Source organism: Triturus cristatus, chromosome 9, assembly GCF_964204655.1.
Source record: "Triturus cristatus chromosome 9, aTriCri1.1, whole genome shotgun sequence".
In the NCBI taxonomy this organism is placed as follows: domain Eukaryota; kingdom Metazoa; phylum Chordata; class Amphibia; order Caudata; family Salamandridae; genus Triturus; species Triturus cristatus.
In genome coordinates, this window is record NC_140592.1 from 993,114,705 (window position 1) to 993,139,366 (window position 24,662).

The following is a 24,662-nucleotide window of genomic DNA, read 5'->3' on the forward strand; positions in this document are numbered from 1 at the left end:
GCATACAAGGCCCTTCACAACATCGGGCCAGTATACCTAAACCACCGCCTCTCCTTCCACGCACCCAAGAGACACCTCTGATCAGCTGCCCTCGCTCTGGCCACCATCCCATCGATCTACAAGACCAGAAAATTCCTTCTCCTACCTCTCAGCCAAGGCATGTAACGACCTCCCCCTCCACTTCCGGCAAGTACCTACACTGCCCCAATTCAGGAAGGACCTCAAGACCTGGTTCTTCGGATGACCCCAGCACTTAACAGAGCTGTTCCGCCTGCCCCCCAGAGCCTTGAGACTCTCGCGGGTGAGTAGCTACGCTTCACAATTTCCTGATTTATTGATTGATCACAAGCACATCAGAATGAAAAGGAGGGCCCTTTTTACTTAGTTTTCTTTGCTAATATATGCCTGACCCCTTTTGACTAGGGTTGGGTGGCATTTGCGCAATTTGATTTCGTAGAATTCCACGGAGTTACATAAAAACTTCATGAGATTCTGCACCGTTCCGCCAATAGCCGGAAATAGGCACATCACGCTGTGATTTAGCACTGGGAGCGTGATCCGCGCTGAAAAATCAGTGCGAAAGGCACCACATGGAGTGCCAGAGGGCGCAGCTACTCAAGATGATTTTGCTGCTGCTCACTTAGATTTTCTAATTGAGTGGCAGCCTCCTGACCGTAAACGGTTGTGTCCACCTGCGTTCGAAAAATCTCACCAAATGTGCTCCTAGCAACAGCAAATCGTGCTAGGAGATGAAAAATCTCAGTCTGCAACTTACCGTTCTGGAGCCGTGCACAAGGGGAAATTCTGCCACGTGGCAATCAGCAGAATTTGGCTAGAACGCCAGAGTAACGCGGAGTCACCAAAATTCCACCAGTTCTGCCGGCAGAACAGAATATTTCACCCACCTCGACTTTTGATAAAACATTTCACCCACCTTTACTTTTGACTGCATCTTTTAAAAAAAAATTACTTTTAAACTTTTGATTTGTTATGCGTATGCTTACAAAAGAAAGAACATAAATAACTATGGCAATCTTTTAAACAGCAGACCTAATGGCTCTGTCAATGCATGTTTTTCTTTCTTGCTCTAACTCCTTCTTACACATACACAAAGAAACATTATTTAACGTAATTTGTAACACACAATGTCACTGTGTATTTTTGCACCACACCACTGTTTCACCACACCTGGCCTCTCTGGCCATTTTTCACTAAAAGTCAGTCAGTTCTGGGGAGGAGAAACTTATATGAAATGTTGGCGAGGGTCAGTTCTTGCTCGCAGCCATGCTATTCTCCAGCAGGCCCCAACCTTCCATGGGCAGATGTGTTCATGCCTGATGCCATCAGTAATGGCCAAGGTGATTAGTAAGGGTTGTGTTTCACCATAACATTTTAGACCTTTTAAACTTAAAAGTTCTACCTGAAAAGGTTCTTCAACCCATTTCTTTTCCATTGTTTCACTTGATTAAGGTAATAGGAATTTGGAAATATGAAGCACTACGTCACAGCACCTCTCAAAGTAATAGGATGGACAATTACCTATGTAGCTATATATTTTCTCCCTTTATGGTTTTTTAGTGTTTGGAATGGCATGTGAGTGATAATGGAAAAGTGCTATCACAAGGGGAAATGAATTGCACTTTACTGTTGCAGCTTATTGCGAAGGAACATGCGTTTTTATGGAAAGAATTGGAGCTAAGCTATAGTACCATTAGTATATTTTTTCATGTTGCTCCGTAAATCTCCCATAGTGCAATATGATGCACAGAAAATCACACATTTTTAACAATATTTTGTTGATTATTCATTTGATTTATTACAGTTATGAACTTGTAAGTCCTATAGTAACTTTGTTTTTTCATAATGTACAAATTCAGAATTTATTAAATGTGTATTTTTCATCATCAGAAAAATAGCTAATTCTAGGAGGGGATGTGTAAGGGAACTGGAATAGTATACAACGTATAAGTGTTTGTGTGGAGAAGACGCTGCCAATTTCCTGCATATGGTATGGCGCTGTACAGTTACAATGGGATTTTGGGACGCCATACTCCAATACATAGCTGATCTCATGGGCCAACGTATCCCCAGACATGCCTCACTGTATTTGTTGTGGTTAATGACCCACTTGAAAAAACATAAACACTTGTCACTCTTTATTGATCTGGCATTGGTGCTTGCTAAGTGGCGCATGGCAGTGTCATGGAAGACCGCATTAGCACCGACACTCAGAGACTGGGTGATGGATCTATGGAAGGGGGGCCTATGCCAAGTTTGGCGTAAAGTCTGGTCTCCGTGGTTCGAGGAGTAGAGGCCCACTATGCTGAATTGAATACTTATCTGGAAAAATTGGGACCCAAATCAGACACTCGCCCTTCCTGAATAGCAGGTACATTGCAGTGGTAGATCAGATATGGGACTGCACAGAGGAAGATGGTGGGTGGGATCATTGAGTGAGGTGGCTTATAATCACAAAATGGATCATAAGATGATGCTGTACACCAGACACAATTTTCATTGTTATTATTAATAGTTCAACTACTTCTACAACACAGTGCACTCAAAGGGGATTTTGTTATTGATAGATGCAAGGCACTGCCGTTGTTGTTATGTAGACAAAGATAATGTAAGCATCATTAGTTTTACTTGTATATCAGTGCCGCCATCTTCATCTGGGAACAAAAATGGGCCAGAATTGCATGCAATTTTTGACAAGTGTTCATTGTGCATTGTTTGTCGATGTTTTACAAAATTTAATAAAGAACTATGGTATAAGTCTTTGTGTGAGGGTATTCGAATAGCGTGCAAATAACTTTTCATGTATCATTCTTTCTCTATATCTCCACTTTCCCTCTCCTTTCATCTCTTCCCCCCGCTGTAATTCCAGTTTCCAAATAGTCTTTAGGATCACTTATCAAATTTTCGAACAGCTCCTGCAATCGACAACCTTATTTTCAGGGAACCCCAAAATTCAGTTCTCAAATCCCTAAAGCCTTCCTACACTTCTTTACTTGAGAGACATCGTTACTTTAAATTAAAAGTTTGGTTTCATTTATTTTGTATTGACTCATATGTTAACCCTAATGTCAAAAAGCAAAATTTTCTGTAGACACATCTTCAAATCAATTTGAAAAAAATGAGGTATCTGTGTCAGAGTGCCTTTGGAGTGAACCTATCTTTTAAATAACTTGTCTAATTCTGTGTTGCATTTGGACGGCTCAGACATTTATCATAGGGTTTTTATTGTGATTTTAGAATGATTTAAATGTGAATTGTGATTGTGAACAAATCTTAAAAGTGATTAGGTTCGACAAATTATTTTGAGCTTGGACTGTGCAGTCATATATGTGTTGTTAATACAAAGAATCTTTATCAAGCTTCTTAGTTCTTCAGCTCCTTACTTTAGTAGAAATTATCCAATCCGTGTGAAAGTACAAATACAGTTTATTGGGCGCTTGACCTGCAACATGGAAGATTGGGGAAGATTGATTCTACTGCAAACAATAAAAGCCTTGTTCCACTACATATGTTTAATAAATGACTGCACAGTTTTTGCCCACATACACATTAAAAAATTTACTTATCCAACTTGCACCACAGTCAGTGAGATCCCCATTGTAGTAACGCCCTGTAATTGAGCTTTTTTAATTGACCCACTCATATCTGAGATTAGTACAGTCAACACTGTCTCGTCTATGCTTGTCTTTCTGTCATGTTTCTAATGATATCACTTCTTTTGAAGAGCATGGACTACACACTACTATTACAAAACAGTTTCCTCACTTGCTCCATAGTGATAGCTGTTGGATATGCACTTGTGTGCATGTTTGTGCATCCTTTTGTACATCCATGCCCGCATCATGGTCACCACATAATGGCGACTACCCCTGAATAATGTGGGCATTCCTTGCATTATGATGTCCAATTGGATCATAATGGTGAGCATACTTATTTATGTATTACATTTTTACTTTACTATGGCCACTATTAGCATAATGATTGCCAATTCAGAAAAAAGATTAACATTCTTGATGTTGGTATACTTAACATTATGTTTTTTACTGTCACTGTTGGCACAATGCTGAACCCTTTTATAGTAAAGAGTTACTCAATGATATTTACCTACCACTTTGTTGCATTTAATGATGCCACGTACTACTACCTATGCACTTCTTTTTTATATTAATGGTTTATCAATTATTTAGTTTACATGCTTAAACATGCTGCAGGGTTTTACCAAATATAGTCTGTCAAATTTCTTTTTTGTGATCAATAACTTTTTCATATTTATTTATTACCATTAATGAATTCACACAATATCTAACAATGTTATAAAGAAACCAGATGTATTATTACAAATACAATTGTAGGTTCAATTTGTACATTGTTTTAAAACAATATTGATTTCATTTTTGATACTATTGCTACTGGGGCCCTTCATTATTTTGGGTTAAATTCTACAAGCCAGCAAGTTTGCTCAGTGAGTCAAGTGCTTACCGTTTACATCTGCTGAATTATGAAAGTATTTATAGCTTGAAATCTAGCACTCCTTCCTTATTAAGTTAGTAAGTTGGGTACTGTTATATTTGTTATTATTAACAACAATTATATAAAGCCTTTGCACAATGCAAAAACTGCGGTATAAGTAGGTATATAAAATTTCATTTATTTTTCTTTCATCTCTTCTCAGCTCCTTATTTCTTCTCACATTTCCTATATCCATATGAGCTTGCTGGTTACTTTTCTTCTTGATTCTTACTATTTAAATCAACTGCCTACACCCCTTAACAAAATGATGGTTCTTATCTTGATCTAATCCTTAGCTGTACTCCTGTTTTCTCGCCAATGTCTGCTATACCTACTTCACTCTCTGGTCATCAGCCTTCCTTTAAAAATGCACTTGTTCTTTTCCTTCTGCTTCCCTTTCCTAACACCCTTATCATTCATCTTTAGGCATCTTTAGGCAACAATGTTTTTTAATACTGTAATCAGTTGATCGTTGCTTTTGTTATTTTTTTCTAATGTCCCTCTCTTTTTGCTTTACCCACATCTATACCTGCGTACATTTTTACCTACATTCCTTCAGCTATTTTCCTATCTTGTTTACATTCTGCTTAGACCACTTTATTCAAAGAAGAGAGTTACCACCAAAACTCGTATTCTTTGTCTGATTAAGTGCTATACTCAACCAAAGCTTTTAATCTCTTCTCCGTCTTCTCACTTGTTCAGTCCATATTCTTTTACTGTCCACCTTTGTTTGGAACTCTCTCACCAGTCATTCCTCACTGTATGTCACTGATTTCCTTCCACTCCTCCTCTGCCTAATTCTTCAGTTCTGTTCATCCAGTCTCCCCTCCCGCATCACATGTCAATGAGTCTGGTCTACTGTTGCATAAAAAGTCCATTCAGCTGCAACACCATCTGATCTTCTCCCTAAGTTCTTTTAATGCATACTTTTGCTGCTGTATCTTAGTGTCCTTTTCAACCGCTCATCTACTACCCGCTTATCTCCCATTTAGACTCATTTTGGCCTTCTTCTGTTATGTAAAATTAGTGGATGTCGCATTCATTTCCAACTATCAACTCATCTAGATTGAACATCTATTCTATCGCTTCTTCAATGTGGGTTCCATTCTATACATTCGTCTGTGACGGCCTTTACAAATAATTTTAACCACCTTTCCTTTAGACTCTCAAAATTTTCCATCTTTTAAGTATTCTAGATCTTTGCTCTGCATTAGATAAGAATGATCATTTAATCTTGTCCAACTCGCTTTCCTATTTTGCTATTTCTGATTTGCCATTTGTGTGGTTTACTTTGCATCTGTCTAATCATTTCTACTGGTTCTTGATTGGATCAGTAGTCCCACTTAACCCCTGTTCATTTTGCTTTCCCAAGCTTTTGGTTCATGGCCCCCCTCTTGCTATCAATATATACCAGATCTCTCACTTCTAAATGTACTGCAATGCTGATATTCTCAAATTTATATTTCCTTTCTTCAGTTACCTCCTGTAGTGACTGAAATTATGGTCCTTTGTTATCAAACCTTAGATTTCTTTTCTCTTCCTTTATTTGTGGTTCAGAATTGGTTGTTGAAATTTTCAAATTAACAAACATAGAACGCAAAATACAGAAATAAATAAGAATACAATATGGTATACAAGGAATAAACTGGCAGAAGTAACCAGCACAAAGCATGTCATATCCTCCTATAGAGGTGGCATAAACTTTGTTCACTTAACTTCATGCATTTTAGTTAAACTTCAATACCAAATATGCATATGTTTTCGGTTGTGTACTCATGCTGCTTACAGCTGCTGTTATTTTGTTTACACCTTCCTTCCTCTCTGTTTTGCAGAACACCTTTACATTATGTTCGACCCATTTCTGCCCCTTGCTAATAACGTGTGTACCTATGCTTTAGTCTGAAAATCTCCAGCCATTTTACCTTCCATTTGCCCAAACATCTGATTCTGAAAATTGCTACTTTCTCACCATGACAATTGCTCCTTTCCTTTGGTCTTCACACCTACATTGCTGCCCTCAACAACCTGCTTTTAGACTCTTCTGTTATTCTAGTCGAATTCCAATCCCTTCTTAATTCAGTTGATTGACTGACAATTGTTACCCCACCTAAATTCCAGGCTTCTCTGTTTTGTCTTTGCATTTATCTATTAATGGGCTCTATTGTATCTATTATCTATTATTATTACACATTCTCCCAATATTCTCACTTCCACATCTCAATTCCTTGTAATGTTTTCTCCTCTACATTTTAGCTAAATTTCACCTTGTTTTTCTTCTGTTACTGTTAACTAAATATTGGAATTTTCTTTCCCATACTATCCATTTCTTGCCACTGTTGATTAAAAAGCCACTTACCCAGTTGTCAGGCGCTAGATGTGGTCCAGTGGCTAAGCTGTTGACTTTTGAACCTTTGTAATTGGGTTTGAATCATGGCCTTGGCCCTTGACTGCAAACCATGTGTTTCTGGCAAATCACCTATTCCTCCTGTGTTTAAAAATGTGATTATGAGAAATACCAATGTAGAAATATGTTAGATGTATTATAATTCACAAATGTAATTCCTTCTTGATATATATTATCTCCCTGCTCCCTACAGAATGTGCAGTGCTCCTCATCTATATGTGTGCGATGTGCATTAAATACATATGAATCATTTTCCCTGTGCAGTGTTGAATTGATCTTGTTCTCATTCAATGTATTATCTGTTGTTGTAAATTAATACAACAATGGGAATGAGACAATCGCAAAACTTGCAGGGGAACTCCACAGCACAGCGGTACTGACAGAAAACATACTTTACTCTTTGATACTGAGATTTCTCATCACTTGCAGACTGGTCTACAACAGCACCCTCTACGCCGGAATCAACAAACAACTCCTTCGCAAGCTACAGACCATCCAGAACACCGCAGCTAGACTGATCCTAGACATCTTTTGTCACAACAACATCACCCAACACCTCCGCAATCTCCACTGGCTCGAAAGAAGAATAACCATCAATCGCTTCACGCACACATACAAGGCCCTCCACAACATCACACCAGCATATCTAAACAATCGCCTTTCCTTCCATGCACCCAAGAGAAACCTCTGATCAGCCGACCTCTCTCTGACCACCATCCCATGCATCTACAAGACCAGAACGGGTGGAAAGTCCTTCCCCTACCTGCCAACAAAGACCTGGAACAACCTCCCCCTCCACCTCCGGCAAAGCCCTAGACTGCTCCTGTTCGAGAAGGACCTCAAGACCTGGCTCTTCAGATGACGACAGCAACCCTACCGAGCCGCCCTCCTCCTCCCCCCAGCACCTTGAGGCCCTCACGGGTGAGTTGTCGCACTTTACAAACACCTGATTGATTGATTGATTGAGATTTCCAAATTGAGGTCTTCTATAAACATATTTTGGGGATATGAAATGCCTTGTTGTCGAGTTTTATAGCCACAGATACATTTTATGTTGCGTGTGGCCTTCTTTAGCATTACTGAAACTATGCATAATTCATGATGCTTTAGCCAAATCTTCCATTAATATATCTGGATAGGCTCCTCCCCTTCATTTCATTTATTCAGCCCAGCCTTCCAATCATCCATCTTGTTGAGAGCTTTGCTTCTCTTCGTCATTGCAATGATGCAGGTAAGAAACTGAAGGCTATTTTGTCCTGTGCGAAAAACGTGACTGGCTACAGTGAGGTTTCTTTTCTTGCTCTTTAAATCATTAACCCTCAATGGTAATGGAGTTCACTTTTGACATTTTGAACTTGACTCAATCCAGTACCACCTGTTGGTCACATGTTTTAGTTACTTAGCCCTGCTAGAGGGGCTCTGTTTTTAGTTATACACTTTTCCTCCACTTTCATCAGCTTTGTGTCTCACACGGAAACAGCTCCTTCAGTTCCCCCTTAATCAGAATTTGTGTTTCCTCACGGTATTTAACATAGTTATTTAGTTTAGCATGTTTCACCACCGAATAGAAGGTAAACTGTCCAAGAAAGGGTTTTGTGGCATTGAGGATTGTTTCAGTGGCTTCTGGATTAGCGTGCACTGCCTCCCCCTTGAACCACTCATGATAAAAAAGTCTGTCCACACTGTGTTCCCTCTTTTGCTTTGAACCATGTGTTCTTTCCTTGGCAATGTTAGCCTCCCTCAATCCAGTGAGCTTGCTTTGTTTCCAAGATCAGAAGCGCCATCCGCATTCCTTGCTAGCACAAAATGTCAACCCCTCAGTTATGCGGTTGTGGAGTACTCTTTTTCTTCATTTATCTCAGCTGCAATTACTGCATTTTCCCCTTTTTTTTTTTAATCGGACCATGGTTCATGGTGCTTCCCAGGTCTCTTGACTGATCAGTTATATTTACAGAAGCATGGATGCGTTGCAAGCATGAGAACTTTCATCACTTCTTCAAACCACTGGCCACCTGAGAGCCGATATACCCCACAGTGCTTGAAACGATAAATCCTCCCAGCTGCCAGTGCCCTCACACCATCAGAGGCAGGATGTCTGTCTACTGGGGTTACTCTTCCACCATAGAAATATGCTTGACTCTATTCACAAAGAAAAGCTTGCATGTGCAGGTCTAGACTTAGGTGTAAATCTCCTCATGGATGGACTGCACATTTTCTAGCTGTAGATTTACACCTAAATGTAGATGTATGCATCTCCATGCCTTCAAATCAGGGGAGTGTGACACCTACAACTTAATCTATGGGTATAAATGTACAAATTACTAACTTTCTGGCTGTTTTGGACATTTCTGCACATGGGCAGGGATCTCCCTCTGAAAGTAACATGGAATTTTAAGAAATATATATTTAAATTAAAAAAATTAAGATTCTTAATGTTTTTGTAAATTAAAAAATCATAAAATGCATTTCCCTTTTCCCCCATTTACGTAAGACAACCATGGTAACAGGGGACAGCGGTCACGATTCGCTCCCTGCATTCTCATGCCCACCACCAGGGGGCTGAATTGTGGGGCTATCCAGTGTTCTAATAAGCTTCCAGACCCTCCCCTTCATGCATATACTGACTTCCAGTAATTTGGATTCTACTTGCAAATTGTCATCCACTCCCAATCCATGCCGTGTTTTGTGAAAGCCAGCCTGCTCATGCTTGAAGCCAGCTTGCTCATGTATGACACTCCATTACCTAGAATTCCTTGCTCACTGCTCCGTCTCCACCCCTGCAGGCCAAGGATAGGTGGAGGAATTCAGCTCACCTGTGGCTGGCTGCTGCTAGCCTGCTCACACCTGATGCATGTGAGTACTGTGAGCTCTTTTAAGCCCCAGCTTGCTTTAGTCCAGTGTTGGTCATTGTAGCTGTGTTCCGGTGCGACCAGTCCTTGTTCCTGAGGTTCTGGTATCCCTTGATTCCTGAGCTATAGTTAATCCTTGTTTCTTGATTCCTGAGCTATAGCCATTCCTTGTGCCTGAATTAGCACTGCCTGCAGTGCTATCTTGTTTCCTGAGCTGTAGTTAGTCTTTGTTCCTGGGCTTCAGCTATTTCTTGTTCCTGATTTGCACTGCTTGCAGTGCTCTCTTGACTCCTTGTTTCCTGAGCTGTAGCTATTTCCTGTTTCCTTGAACCAGCACTGCCTGCAGTGCTACCTTGACACCTGAGCTTTAGCTCAATTCTTGTTCTTGCCCCAGCAATGCCTTCTATGCTACTTTGTTTTCTTGATTCCTGAACCTGCACTATTCAAAGATACCCTTGTAGCCTCCCCTTCTATATATCCTTTTCCAGTTCCTGCCTATCTTCCCATTTCCTTGGTTCCAGTTCCTAGTTTGCTGTCTTTCTATTCTGCTGTCTTGCTTCTGTTGCCTTGTATGTTCTTTACCTGCTTTCTGCCAAGTGTGTCCTGTGATTTCCTTCCTTTCCTGTTAAGCACTCCTCCTTGCTAGCTCCTTGTCTATTGTGCTTGTGTTTAGTTCTACCCCCTTGCTATTACTGCCTTGCGTGGTCCTGTTTGATTGCCAGGATCCGTGGGCACAGCTGACTACCTAGGTGGTGTTTCTTGTTCACTGTGAGAATTGTCTCTGAGTTACATTTATAACATCACCATAAGTATAAACTCCACAGACCCTGCCTTTGCATGCATATCCTATATGTGGGTATTTACAGTCCGAATCTGTAACGGCAATTGTAGGGAAGAAACTTACTGAGCTTCAGTCTTAATTTGTGTAGCTCCTGAGTGCTTTACCCCACACTCCCCTTTATTGTTAATGTTGTTTCATATAAATGTCTTGCGCATTCATCCTGGGTGTAGTTTTTCTGAATGCTAAATTACCTCATAAGTGCCTATCCTTTCTGGCTCTTAGCCATCTTGTTCACTTGTACAGGCTTCCCCTTTGGATCCTTTTTCCTCATCTGACTTCCTGTGTGATCCTGGGCAGCGCTGTACTACTCTATCTGTGTATGTTTTCTACCTAGTTCCTAGTCCTTGCCCAAGTCCCTGACTGCGTTCCCGACATAGTCCAGGACAGTCCCTGATAACAACGCACCTGCATTAAAACATAATTAAAAACATTTTTTTTAGCTTAGTAAAAAAAAAAGAATGCCATGGATTCGTGCCATTTGTATTGTGATGCGTGATATGTTGAATGGTAATCATGCTTACTCTTGTTCTCTTTCACCAATCAGTGATATCATGGTAGTTGAGTTAGAGTTGTTAACATATACTTTGGACCAGTGGTTCTTAACCTATGGTCTGAGTAACCCTAGGGTTCCACGAGGTCTATTCAGGGGGTCCACAACTGTGTTATAAAATGAAATAATATTAAACTTAATATTTTCAAATTAATAAAGTATATACAAATATAGAAGCAACATTAAAATGTGAAAACGTGTTCTACATTTGATAGTAAATTAGACAAAACATTCAATATTTGAGCATTTGCTTGATGTATACTTTTTTTTTATTTTTGTGTACTGTTTTGAGGTTCAAGGCATAAAAATTGCTTAGGCCAGGGGTCCCCAGCTTCCAATAATGACTCAGTGGTGGTCCCTGGATTCCAGAAGGTGATCCAGTGAGAGCCCACAGAAGTCAAAAAGTTGAGAACTGCTGCTTTAGACAATGAACTATTTAACGAAATGTTGATAAAACAAAATATTTTTACATGTTTAGTAAATCTTGTAAAAATATATCATAGTCAGTGCCTTCATAAATTGCTGGGGCTGTTGACACCATTATATTAAAAAATACTTCAGACACTAACGTTGCAATTCATAGCATTTGGTGTGCCTGTTAAAGCCATTTTCATGCTTGCTTACTGTATTACTCCACTAAAAGACTTCACAACATGTGAACCCCTCAACTATGCGGATGTGGAGTACTCCCCCAGTTGATGGTTATGATTAAAAGCTATAAAAAATTTAATTTGTCAGTTACGTGTAGCTGGTTAACTTAACTAAGCCCTAGTGCACTGCTTATTATAACATACATAAAGTCACAGATGATATCACAAATTATATAATGGGAGCCCTCCGTGGGGACATCACACCATGAACATCATGTCCATTCAAATCAAATCAGGGGCATTTATTTAGTGCTCATATCACCCGAAAGTCTCATGGCGCTCACAAGCAGCTCCGACTAAAAACAGCCATTGAAACAGGGGGGTCAGTTGTCAAAAGACCATGTTTTTAATTCCCTACGAAAGCGGTAGTGATCAGCGATAGTGCGTAGGTGTAATGACAATTTATTCCAGAGAGTAGGAGCCAGAAAAGAAAAAGATATTTCACCATTTCTGGTTGTACGAATTTTGATAGAGGTAAGAAGGTACCTATTGCTGGATCTGAGGGTCCTGCCTGGCTGGTACCAGCTGAGCTTCTTTGTCCAATAGCAAGGGCCCCTGCAGTACATTTTTTTTGTGCATCAAGCAAAGGATCTTAAAACGTGTTCTCTTTCTGACAGGCAGCCAATGGAGCTGTCTCAGATTGGGCGCAGAGGGAGAGCCCGACGGAAGGTTCAGGACCAGCCTAGCTGCAGTATTCTGTAGAACCTGCAGTCTGGATAAAAGGTCCTCATTTATTGTGGAGAGTAGAGCGTTTCCATAGTCCATGCAATTAATAATCAGTCCCTGGACTAATGGTTTCCTGGCTTCCATAGGAATCCATTTGAAAGCTTTGCGCAGATTGCGCGTGATACTAAAGCAGGAGCCAATCATGTGATTCACCTGATTTTTCATCGATAGATTATTGTCACTTTGGATTCTTAAATTGCGAACCGATTGCTTGGGTATTGGACTTGGGCCAAGAGTTGCAGGCCACCAGTCATCAGTCCAGTGTTTTTGTGCATTACCGAAAAGTACTATCAACGTTTTATCACCAATCAGTTGTAGGTGGTTCTCATTCATCCACCTATTGATGTTGATCATTCAGAAATGGCTTGCGCCCAGCGCTCACACCATTGAAACTGCAGGACACAGCCTTGTGAGCACAGGAAGTAGCCTTTCAGCAATATGGTATGTGTCCTTGGCAAGGAAGTAATAGAGTATAGCTCTTGCATCATATTAGTGGATTTCCAATGTCATTGGAAAGTAATGTTAAAGAGCATCACAGGAGCCATTATGGGTGTTGCCATTTACTTCAGAGCATAGTGGGGTGATAAGATACTGGTGTGTGCTGTTCTCTTCCCACAGCACAGCAATGTTTCAGAATAAAACAGTTAATTCTTAAAACAAAAATGCTTTCTGTTTCTGATTACAGATAAATCATTTGCAGACCAAAGAATGTTAAAAAAACAATTGCTTCTAATTGCTAACCACAGCTGCAACACAAAGCTTAGCAGAATGTTATTGGAGGAAATTAAAAATCCATTCAAAGCAGCGAACAAACAAAGCATCAACATGAATATTTGTTAATTTTCAGTAATTGATAAAACCACCTGTGCATGCACCCCTTCCAATCCATCAGTTAATTCATATATGTGTCTACCAAACACTCTTGGATATTTTGATTCTTCAACTCTGATACTCATACATCTATCCATCCCATCCAGTATTGAATGCATAAAAGCCTACTGACAGAAAGCACCTTTTTAACCTTCCAAAAAAAGTGCAGATGCCCAACAATTTTCTTAGGAGGCTGTCCCCAACTTACCTCCACTAGCACTTTCCCATTGACTTCATAGTGAATGTTCAAGCTAGACTGCAGCAAGCAAGCGAAGTAAGTGCAATAGTCTCCCACAATGTGAGTTCCCAAAAAATGATTCCATTGACTATTTCATTATTTTAAATGGCACATATGTGACCATCGCTTTCTTCTCTCTGCAGATAGGACAAAGATTGGATGAGAGCACATCGTAAGAACACCTTTAAGACACTGTGACTAGCGCTGTCATTTAAGATGTCATCAGAGATGTCATTCGAGATGCCACCAGTGATGGCATCAGTGATGTTACTGGCCATATCATGAGTGATGTAATAGGTGAGGTCATAAGCAGTGCTCAGCTAACTATAACTGCTAAATTTATCTGGTTTTGTATGAGTGAAATGTGAGCCTAACTATAACATCTCTGTAACCTTTGTTTTTTCTGTGAATTTCTAAGGTTTTTTAAATTCTATTTCCTAACCATAAAGTCCCATTAACCTTCGATTTTTTTCAGTGAATTTATAAGGTTTTCTGTATTCTGTTTCCTATATATAACATCCCTCTGACCTTTGTTTTTTTGTGAATTTATAAGGTTTTTAAATTCTATTTCCTAACTATTGCAGAAAGGGGGTGTCATCAATCCTGTTGTGTGGGACTTACTGGAGTTAACAGGAGGGGTTCTTGGCCCCTAAGGACCCTTCGCATTCACGGGGTCTTCATCCCCCAACCAGTAGAGCATCAGGAGGCGTGTTTGCAGAGTGGTGGGGAAATGGGGAGGGCCCTCCTGAAAGCTCTCAGCAATTTCACTGTGTGAGACTTACTGTAGGAAACAGGAGAGGTTCTTGGCTGACAGGGACCCTCAGCATGAAAGGAAACTTCGTCCCCCAACCAGTAGCGCACTAGGAGGTGCGTTTGCAGAGTTGTGGAGAAAGGGGGCATGGCCTCCCATGAGCTGTCAGCAGTCCAGCTGTGTGGAACTTACTGCAGGTAACAGGAGGGATTCTTCACTTCCAAGAACCCTCAGCATCCAAGGAGGATTTATCCTCTGGGGCCCGACCTTTTATATAATCATTTTTACATAGGGGAGGTGGGCCATGCACCCCCCCTCCCTGGGCCAATTTTGGCACCGGGGACCCCATCTCCGAGTCCCGGCCATTACACTATGGGGAGGGGACCATGTGGCCCTCCTCCCCCGGCCAATTTTAGCCCGAGGGAACCAATGCCATGGAGCTCAGCCTCTTTATTCTGGGGGCTTCGGTTGTGGAGTTATGTTTGCTTTAAGCTCCCACCAAGCAAAAGAAAACAGCTGCCTCCCGAGGTTGGACACCTTGGGAGGTGGCAGGAGCCAGCCCTGTGGCTGTGGCAGTCCCCAGGGCCATCAATGGCTCCTCAAGGAGAGCCCCGCTCCCATGTTTATTTAAACCCCTGGAAGGTGGTGGTCCCTGGGGCCCGATGCACCCCTTCATTATTTTCTTTGAGCCTCGCTGAGGTGGTGGTCCCCAGCCTAAGGGGGGGCCATGCGGGCCCCCACATTTATTTTGCATTGTTTGCCCTGGGGAGGTGGTGGTGCCCCGTGGCACGGGTCGGCCCAGTGGCCCCGCCCGCATACATATTACACAGTACTCCAGTGAGGCAGGAGTCCCCGGGGCTGTGGGGGGGGCCGTGCCGGCCCACCCACATACATATTATACAGCGTCCTGGGAGGTGGCGGTCTCCAGGGCTGCGGTGGGGCCCAGTGGGCCTGCACTCCTACATATAGTGCCTAGGGAGGTGGCAGTCTCCAGGGTTAAAATATGCCCTTGGAGGGGGCCCCCTGTGCGTCCCCTCCTTTTAAAAGAAAATAAAAACACACCCCCCCCCCTGGACTTGGCCCACCCGGGGGCTCAATTACAAAGATGCTCAGGTGGCCACGCTTTTTTTACATTTTTAACGACAATCATGATGCAGTTACGAATTCACTGCAATTGTTTTTTAAAAAAAAATGATTTTTTGCCATCGTGTGGTGGGGCAAAAGTAAGGCTTTTGGGGGTCAGGGTATTCCTACCCTGCCTCCTTTTCTTTTTTTTATGTTTTATTTTGGGACTTGATTGAAGTAGAGTCCCAAAATGGCTGTCAACACTTCCTGGTTGTTATCCTGATTATTAATCGCCCGTATGTGTTGTAAAATTATTTTGTTCACCTGTAATTTGGTGCTACCTACATATTGTAGGTTACATAGGCAGATTAAAATATACACCGCATATTTGGGCTTACACGTCAGAAGTTTTGTTATTTTTATACTTCTGGTACTGAATGGTGTCGTGTATGTTGTCCGGTTCACACCTTGTTGGCACGCCTTGTGGGTTTTGCATCTAAAAAAGCCCCTATGTGTCTGTAACCAAGTTGTGTTCTCAATGACCTCCGGACTAGTCTTTACCAACTTGTCCCGCATTGAGCGGCCCCTGCTATATGTGATAGAGGGATGAGTCGGTAGACTCTTGCCAATGATGGGGTCACTTAAAACCATGGGCCAATTCCATGTGATGATTGATTGGAGCAGTCTATGTTGTTGGCTGTATTGTACCATGGATCTAAATTCTTTTTCGGTTCCCTTATGCCTATTAACCGAATGTACGATGTTATTCCGCCGCCTTTTTCCCCGCTTTGAATCACAACGCGGTAGTTACAACGACCGCGTTGTGATTCCGCATACCATTACTCTGCAAGTCGGAACAACGACTTGCGGAGGGGGGGCACTGGATGTTGGAATGGTATAATTTACTATTCCAACTCCAGTGTGTGCGGACACTAGGGTAGGTGTTCGATTTTAAATCCAACACCCCCCCCCCCCCTCCGCAAGTCGGTCTTCCGACTTGCGGAGTAATGGTATGCGGAATCACAACGCGGTCGTTATAACGACCACGTTGTGATTCCAAGCGGGGAAAAAGTTTCGGGGTAAACGTTGTTTACCCTATTAACTGGCTGTAGGGCAAGAGTGTCAGTAGTCTGATGCTTTGATGATAGTAATTCATATCTCTCATAGCGCATAGATATTAAAATAACGTTATCGCCTTTCTAGAGTATCCTCTCTCTAGGAACCTTGCCCTACTGGTTGCCTGAACTTCCCTTAGATCAGTGTCATTTCTGTTGATCCGCCTCAGCCGCAGCATCTCCCCATTGGGGGTGCTAGTTATCAAATGTCTGGCATGTGAACTACTCGCATGTAGCATCGAGTTTCCCGCGGTCTCTTTGCGGTACAATTTAGATTCAATCCTGTTTTTGGCCACATAAATTTTGGTATCTAAAATATCTTACTTCTGTAGCACTTATGATTGTTGTAAAATGTAAGTTTAACTCATTGACGTTCAGTACTTTAACAAAATCATTGGCTTCATTAGTGTCCCCATCCCAAACCACAAACAGGTCAATAAATCGTAACCAATTGTTAAAGTTTTTTTGTCATCACCTGTCTTGGTTGAGTTTTGAGGACCAGCTCCTCCCACCAGCCCATGTGCAAACATGCATAGCTGGGAGAGAAGCTGGATTATTAAACATGGATATGTTGTTCGTTAAGCAAAATTCAACCATCTCAATTAACATTTCTTTTTGATTAAGTGTAATTTCAGCTCTTTTCTCCAGATAAAATCTCAATGCCTTCAAACCATCTGGGTGTCAAATACTGGTTTATAATGAGATTACATCCAGTGATATGAATAAATAATCTGGTTTCCATGTGAAGTTTTTAAGTTTCCTTAAAAAATCTCCGGTGTCACACACGTATGATGGCAAAGTTTTAACTGCATCTTGGAGAAAAAAGTCAACCTATTGTGACGTGTGCTCAAGTAAGCTATTCCTGGCTGATATTATGGGCCTGCCTGGCGGTTTCAGTGGATCCTTGTTGACCTTAGGGATAAAATAATTCGTAGGTACCACTGGATGATCGTTCTTTAAAAATGTATATTCTTGAACTCATATCACTCCTTTGCTTTTCCATGTCATTAATTTAGAATAATAGGTTGTATACAATAATTTTATTTCAGCAATGTTGCTTTTGGAATAGCATATGTTGTCTCTTAGTTGTTGATATGCCTCACTTGTGTAGTCCTCTTTTGACATCAGGACACTGTTCCCGCCCTTATCCGAGTTGCGAATGATGATGCTGTTATTTTCTTTCAGTCTTTTCATGAGTAGCTCATACTCTTAATTTTGTTTGTTGTATTTTCATCTTTTGCTTCTAGTTGTTAGATGCAATTGTTTCACTTGCTCCACTACACTTTCGTGGAAAATATCGATGGAATCACGTGTCATAATGGGATTAAAAGTTGATTTGGCTTTAAAAGGTGTTTTAATACTTCCATTCGATTTGCTACTTGCGATCGGTTGATTAGATTGACTTAATTCAATTGCACCTGAATCAATGATTGTGTCCTCAACAGCTGTTTCGTTGTTCAACAAAAGTTCTTGCATTTCTCACCGAATGTGGCTTCTGATTGTGTCACCAAAATTCCAATATTCATTTCCGTTCTTCCAATGTCATTATCGTTTGTAAAGCTGCCATCTCTCCTGTTTAATGCATGGAACTTTTGGAGTTTCAGCTTCCTTACACCTTTGAAAATATCCAACCTGGTTTTGGAGTAATTGAAATTTCTTGCGGGGCAGTATGAGAGGCCCAAATGTAATATTCTTTTGTCCGCATTGCTAAGTTGTATGTTGCTAGATTCATGATTGTCCTGTTGATATTAAGCTCCCCGTTTCCTTTGATTTTGACCTGTTTCTATTGGCCTTCCTTCTTTGTCCACGTTTGCGGTTTTTGTTTGTCCATAGTTGGTTTTTTGGGTCTTTGATAAGGGTTTGACTTCTGTCGTAACATAAAAAACCCAATTCCTCATCAAATGTACGTTTTGTCCAGGTTGGCTGCTCCTTGTGTCATTTTCAGATTCACTCTCCGGGCCAGAACTGAGGTCTGATTGAGAGGAGCCTGAAGTTGGTTTCCCACTCCTGAATGTTCCTGGCCTTGATTCTGTCATTTTGTTATTCCTTGTCACTCTCAATGCCTCCATATTTTTTAGCGAAGGTGAAGATCTGACCCAGATCGTAATCAGTCTTATCACGATGGAATTTAAATGTTTTTCTCTGTTTTATCTTGTCTTCCTCCTTCTTTAGTTTAGCCGTCATTTCCTTACATAATTTTAGTTGTTCCTCCGTCTGCCCCAGAGTTTCCAACTCTTCGTTAATTTTAGCTATCTCATCAAGTAAGGCTGCGTGGTCAATGTCAGCATACTTAACTAATATCGTTACCAGCTTTTTCGAGGATTCCAGGTTGCATTCGCGCATCATTGCCGGGTTTGGGGATTCATAACTGTGGGCTAAAAGCATACGTAGTCCTCACGGTATACGATCGACATCCAAAAATCTCTGTAATGAATAGGACTCCCACCACTTACTTTGCTCCGCCAACGGTGTATTAGAATCTAGCCAAGCTAAGGCTATGCACATTCTAAAGACTGCCATAGCAATAAAAATAAGTTCATGGCCTACTGTAGCATTACTAGGATCGGCCACACCTAATAAAATAACGGCGCTAGACAATGCTATGTCACTTTGGAGTACTGAGGTCAAAAATTTCTCTATCTCTTGCTTTAGCGATATTAATCCTTCACATGTAGAGAAAATATCTACACAATCAGCATTATATAACATACATCTTGGGCAATGCGTTCCCATGCTGCTCCCCCACTTAGCGATTTTATCAGGCGTATAATATAAAAAAAACAAGTTTTAAAAAATTCTCCTTGTAATTTCCTAGATAAAAGGATTGTTTGTGACATTAAGTCAGCATAGTTAAATTCATCGATGGATGTTCCAACTTTTTCCTGCCATTTCTGTGAGGTTTTCTCCATATCATCCGGAAACAGCGCATTAATAAGGGAATATAATCCCCCAATAGTACTATTTTTTTATGTGAGTTAGTGTTTCCACTAAAGTAACTTTCTCAAGCAATACCCTTCCCCCCACCTTTCGTGACAAAAAATCTCTAATTTGGAGATATTTTAAAAAATCCCGCCAATCCAATTGGAAATCTCTTTTAAGTTCTTCAAAGGATTATATCCCTGTAGAGGAGAGGAGGCAGCCTATCTGGACAATTCCCACCTGATTCCATTTATGTGTACAGCTATCACTAAAGATTTCCGGAAGAATTGGGTTATCCCTTAAAGGGGTGTAAAACAAGATTCACCCTTTTCCATGCATTTTTCTAACAACCTTTCATACATTAAATCCACTATAGAGCGTTTTAAATGTAACTTTTTATGATAGCTGTCATGCAAGTGTCGCCAGAAGTATCCTCTAATCTTGTTACCAAGAACTAGTTGAAAGATATATGGCGAGCTGTCCCCGAGTGCCTCAGTTTCCCCGTTATTCAGTAATAGCTCTCTACTATATAATAACACGGATGCCGTAATAGACCTTTAAATTTGGGAGAGCTAATCCGCCTCTATCCTTGGGGAGAGTAAGGAATTTGTAAGCCCGCCGGTGTTGCGAGTATGCCCAAATAAAATTTGGAAACATACGTTCGATTGATTTAAGCCAATAAGTTGAAAATTCTAGGCATATTGCTCGGAATAGATATAAAATTTTAGGGAAGAAGACCATTTTCACTGCATTAACTCTGCCTATGATAGACAGGTGTAAATTATCTAAGCGTTGGAGATCTTTCCGCATTAAATCCGTCATTGGTATTAGATTAACCATATTTTCAAGATTTGATGATATACAAACTCATAGGTATACCACCTTTTCTACTACTCGGGGATCACTCATTTTGCTTTTATTATTCAGTACAATCTGAGTTTTCCCTTGATTGAGAGTATATCCGGATACTAGTCCGAAGTTGTTAGCCTCATTTTCAATAGCAGTCATGGCTGTATTAGGATCAGGTGTTACAATAGCGATGTCATCTGCGAAAGCCAATGATTTGGTGGAGTAATCCTGTGACCAAATAGATTCTATTTATCTATTTCCTTCTAATCTGCGTATGTAGAGATCGATGTATATTGCGAAAAGCAACGAAGAGCAAGGGCAGTACAGCCATGTTCCACGGAACATTATAAATTCTTTAGTTAAGTTGCCGTACACCATTACTGCCGCCCTGGGGTTGACATAACATTTTTGCACTGCCTGAATATAGCCTTCCTTTATTCCAACCCTTGACATAGCTGATCACCCTTGATTATCAGTGATCTCACTGACCATGTCATGAATGATGCAATATGTGACATCATCAGCAGTGCATTGCGGGCGCGTGAGTTATAGTTAGCAGAACTAACTATAACGGAGGAATTTCTATGGTTTTGTATGAGTGAAATGGGCAGCTAACTATAACACCCCTGAAACCAATGGTTTTTTATATGAATATATATATATATATATATATATATATATATATATATATATATATATAGATATATATATATTTATGTATATATGTATATGTGTGTGTATATATATATATATATATATATATATATATATATATATATATATATATATATATATATATATATATATATATATACATATTCACTTAAAAAAACATAGGTTTCACACATGTTATAGTTAGCTGGACATTTCCCTCGTAAAAAACCAATGAAATTCCCCCGTTATAGTTAGTTCAGGCAACTATAACTCACGCGACCGCAATCCTCTGCTGATGACGTCAGATATTACATCACTGATTAAATATGTGTCTTTCTGAAAAATAAATATTTGTAATATATGTATAGCTGAAGATTAATGGAAGAAGACATGGGTAAATAGGTGTCTAAATACAGTGATGTAATATCTGACGTCATCAGCAGAGGATTGCGGTCGCGTGAGTTATAGTTGCCTGCACTAACTATAACGGGGGAATTTCATTGGTTTTTTACGAGGGAAATGTCCAGCTAACTATAACATGTGTGAAACCTATGTTTTTTAAGTGAATTTGCAAGGTTTTTTAAATGCTAATTCCTAACTATAACGTGTGTGAAACCTATGGTTTTTTTAAAGTGAATTTGTACGGATTTTAAATGCTAAGTTATGTATTTAATATATTTTTTTTTTTCAGGTTCTTCACCGTGCGCGCACCGTGTGCGCGCTGTGGGCGCTCGGTGCGCTTCGCGCACCGAGCACCCACGATGCATTGTGTGTGCCGTGCACGCACAGTGCGCGCACCCCGCGTTTTTTTGAAAAAAAATAAATGTTTTTTTCATCCTTGGGGGTCCTTCAGTGACCCCCTGACAAAGGCTAGGGAGTCAGGAACTGTCCACCCTGCCCCCTTTTCACATTCTCCACATTTGTTTTTCACTGCCTCAGACTTCGAGAGACAAAATGGCGGCCGACACTTCCTGATTTTGACCGACTGGAATGTTTACTGCCATGTAACCAGCAATCAGAATTACGCTCGCGCACGTCAGCGTGCGCGTACGGTATGCTTACCGTACGCGCACGGTGCGCGCCTATAGATATATATGTACTTTTAACTGAAAATTTCTCAGGAACTAATGAACAGATTGACTCCAGATATTCAAAAGGCACATCCCTGACCTGAGGACTTTCTCTTTGCCAAATTTCAAATAATTCTGTTCAGCCGTTCGGGCTGTACCTTGGACTAAAGGTCCCTATGGAAAAATGCATGGGGAAAACGCGTTTTGGGACCCCCCTTTTTTCTCGGCCCCCGCTTGACTAATCACCCCGAGACTTTCAGGGTAGGAGCGGAGCGGAGCGCCCCACCTATTTTGAAAAATTCGTGAGGATTCGTCAACCGGTCCCAAAGTTATTCAAAATGGAATTTTCAGATTTCCTATGGAGACACGGTCCTAACTATAACTATCTACTGGCGACCGCCAGTAGTTACTATATAAATATATATATATATATATATATATATATCAAAGAAATACCCTTTCAGGCATAGAGTGACGAATAAATTATGCAAAAAAGAAGCAGAGAACTCTGGGTAGTTCTCAAGTTTAGGTGGAAAGCAGCTCCTGTATGGAGCACTCTCAACACCAGCGACACTCTAGATCTGCTCACCTAAATGTCTGTTTTTCTATCAAAATCTTTAAGCATAGGATTAGCACAGTGCCATCCACGCCGAGATAGAAAAGGACAAAGTCTTTTGCCATTTGTACAGCAAAGTCTTTAAGCATAGGACTAGCACAGTGCTGTCCTTGCCGATATATATATATATATATATATATATATATATATATATATATATAAATAATAAAGATATAGAGTCCCTATCTGAATCCAATTCAACAGTCAGTGATATTGACTCGGATGGCAGGGGAATCCCTAGAGTCCAAGGTAGGGGAGATATGGGTGCCCTCACTCCAGGAGAGGAACGGGATTTTGTACAGCGGGCACGGCGTCAAACGCTAAGACCACGAAAGCCCGCACAAAATCTGAAACAAGAAACAACAAGAGAAGGAAAGCCAGAAGGAAAGTCCGGCAACGTAAGAAACGGTCAGCAGTACAAAAAGAAATGGAACAACAAAAAATAGAGTCCAATCCCAATACTGTGGTGAACTTATCATCTATTCAATTAAATCAGGCAGAAACCCAATTACTGGCATTGGGGTTATCCTTCTGCCCGGAGAGCAGTTTCAACTATGTTCAAACGTGTGTCGACATCTATAAGTTCATCCGCAAAATGAAATTAAAAAAGTACTTTGAAATAAAGAACTCTAAAAAAGAAAGTGCAGAATCTTTGAAAACAACCGATAAAGAACCAGTATCCAACCTTTTAACATCAGACATTCCTACTCTTTTGATTATGGGCAACTTGATAGACACTGACCAGGAGGACTCCGTTGGATCTACACAGGAGTTGGCCGCAGAAATGGGTGTCAGTGTATCTTGTAGAGTCAAATCCCCATTCAAGCCTAAATCCACCTTTGTTCCTATCATGCTGCATGATGCGATAGATATCTATCAAGACATCATCATTGAAGAAATCAAAAAGCTCCGCTTGACTATCAAAAACGAAATACCGGCACTAATTTCAAATTTAAACAATATCCAGACTTGATTAATAAACTACAGAAACATAACGAGGTGATTATCAAACAATCAGATAAAGGGGGCAACATAGTCCTGTGGCCCAGAGAAGATTATATGTTGGAGGCGGAGAAACACCTAAACGCCCAATATTATGCCAAATCTAATGCACAACAACTATCAGCACTTAAGGCCTCATGTTTGAAACAACTTTTTAAATGGAAAAGAGACAATTTGATCACCAATGAGGAATTCAACTACCTGCAAACTGAGTTTCCAATAACCCCAGTAATGTATTTCATACCTAAAATATATAAGAGAACTGTGCCTGTACCTGGGAGACCCATAATCCATGTGAGAGGAGCAATTCTGGAGAAAATCTCTGAATATGTGGACTTCCACCTGCAAGAATTGGTAGTCACCCTTCCATCATATATTAAGGACACTACTAACTTCCTTCAGAAACTTAAAGATATCACCTGGTCATCTGAATATCTATTGGTATCACTTGATGTATGTGCTTTATATACCAGTATTAATCACATAGATGGTAGCAATGCAGTAAAATCCTTTTTAGGAAGTAGACCGATTGAATTTTACCAACATGGCAAAATGATTATAGAAATGATAACACTATGTCTCTACAATAACTACTTTCTATTCAATAAGGATGTTTACCATCAGATCAGTGGAGTTGCCATGGGGGCCTGCTTCTCCCCCAGCTACGCATGTTTACACGTGGGATGGTGGTAGGAGCAGGTTCTCAGGGTGGAACATAAAAACATATGGGAAGAGCGCAACATACGATGGATGCGCTTTATAGATGACATATTCTTCATATGGGAGGGATCTGAGGCTTTGGTCAGAGATTTTATCCAGAAACTCAATGTAAACAACCTTAATCTCCAGTTCACTGCAGAAGTCAATAATAAATCCATTGACTTTTTAGATGTTCATGTTTGCATTGGAGAAGGAGGCATTGAGACCACACTGCACAGAAAGAGTACTGCTGGGAATTTGACGCTT

At 40.6% G+C, this 24,662-nt stretch overlaps 1 protein-coding gene across 5 annotated transcripts in view; it reads left to right on the plus strand.

Annotated features, from left to right (window-relative positions):
* STON2 (stonin 2) overlaps positions 1-24,662 on the plus strand; it is a 668,352-nt gene that overhangs the window by 32,645 nt on the left and 611,045 nt on the right. For 2 of the 5 annotated variants that reach the window (XM_085626602.1, XM_085626605.1), the window contains exons 2-3: positions 7,361-7,852; positions 13,799-13,952. The exons of 1 other annotated variant lie outside the window; for it this stretch is intronic. The gene's annotated coding sequence lies outside the window, so the exon portion shown is untranslated. The remainder of the gene's footprint in view (positions 1-7,360; positions 7,853-13,798; positions 13,953-24,662) is intronic. 2 more of the 5 variants (XM_085626603.1, XM_085626606.1) reach the window with 1 other exon arrangement.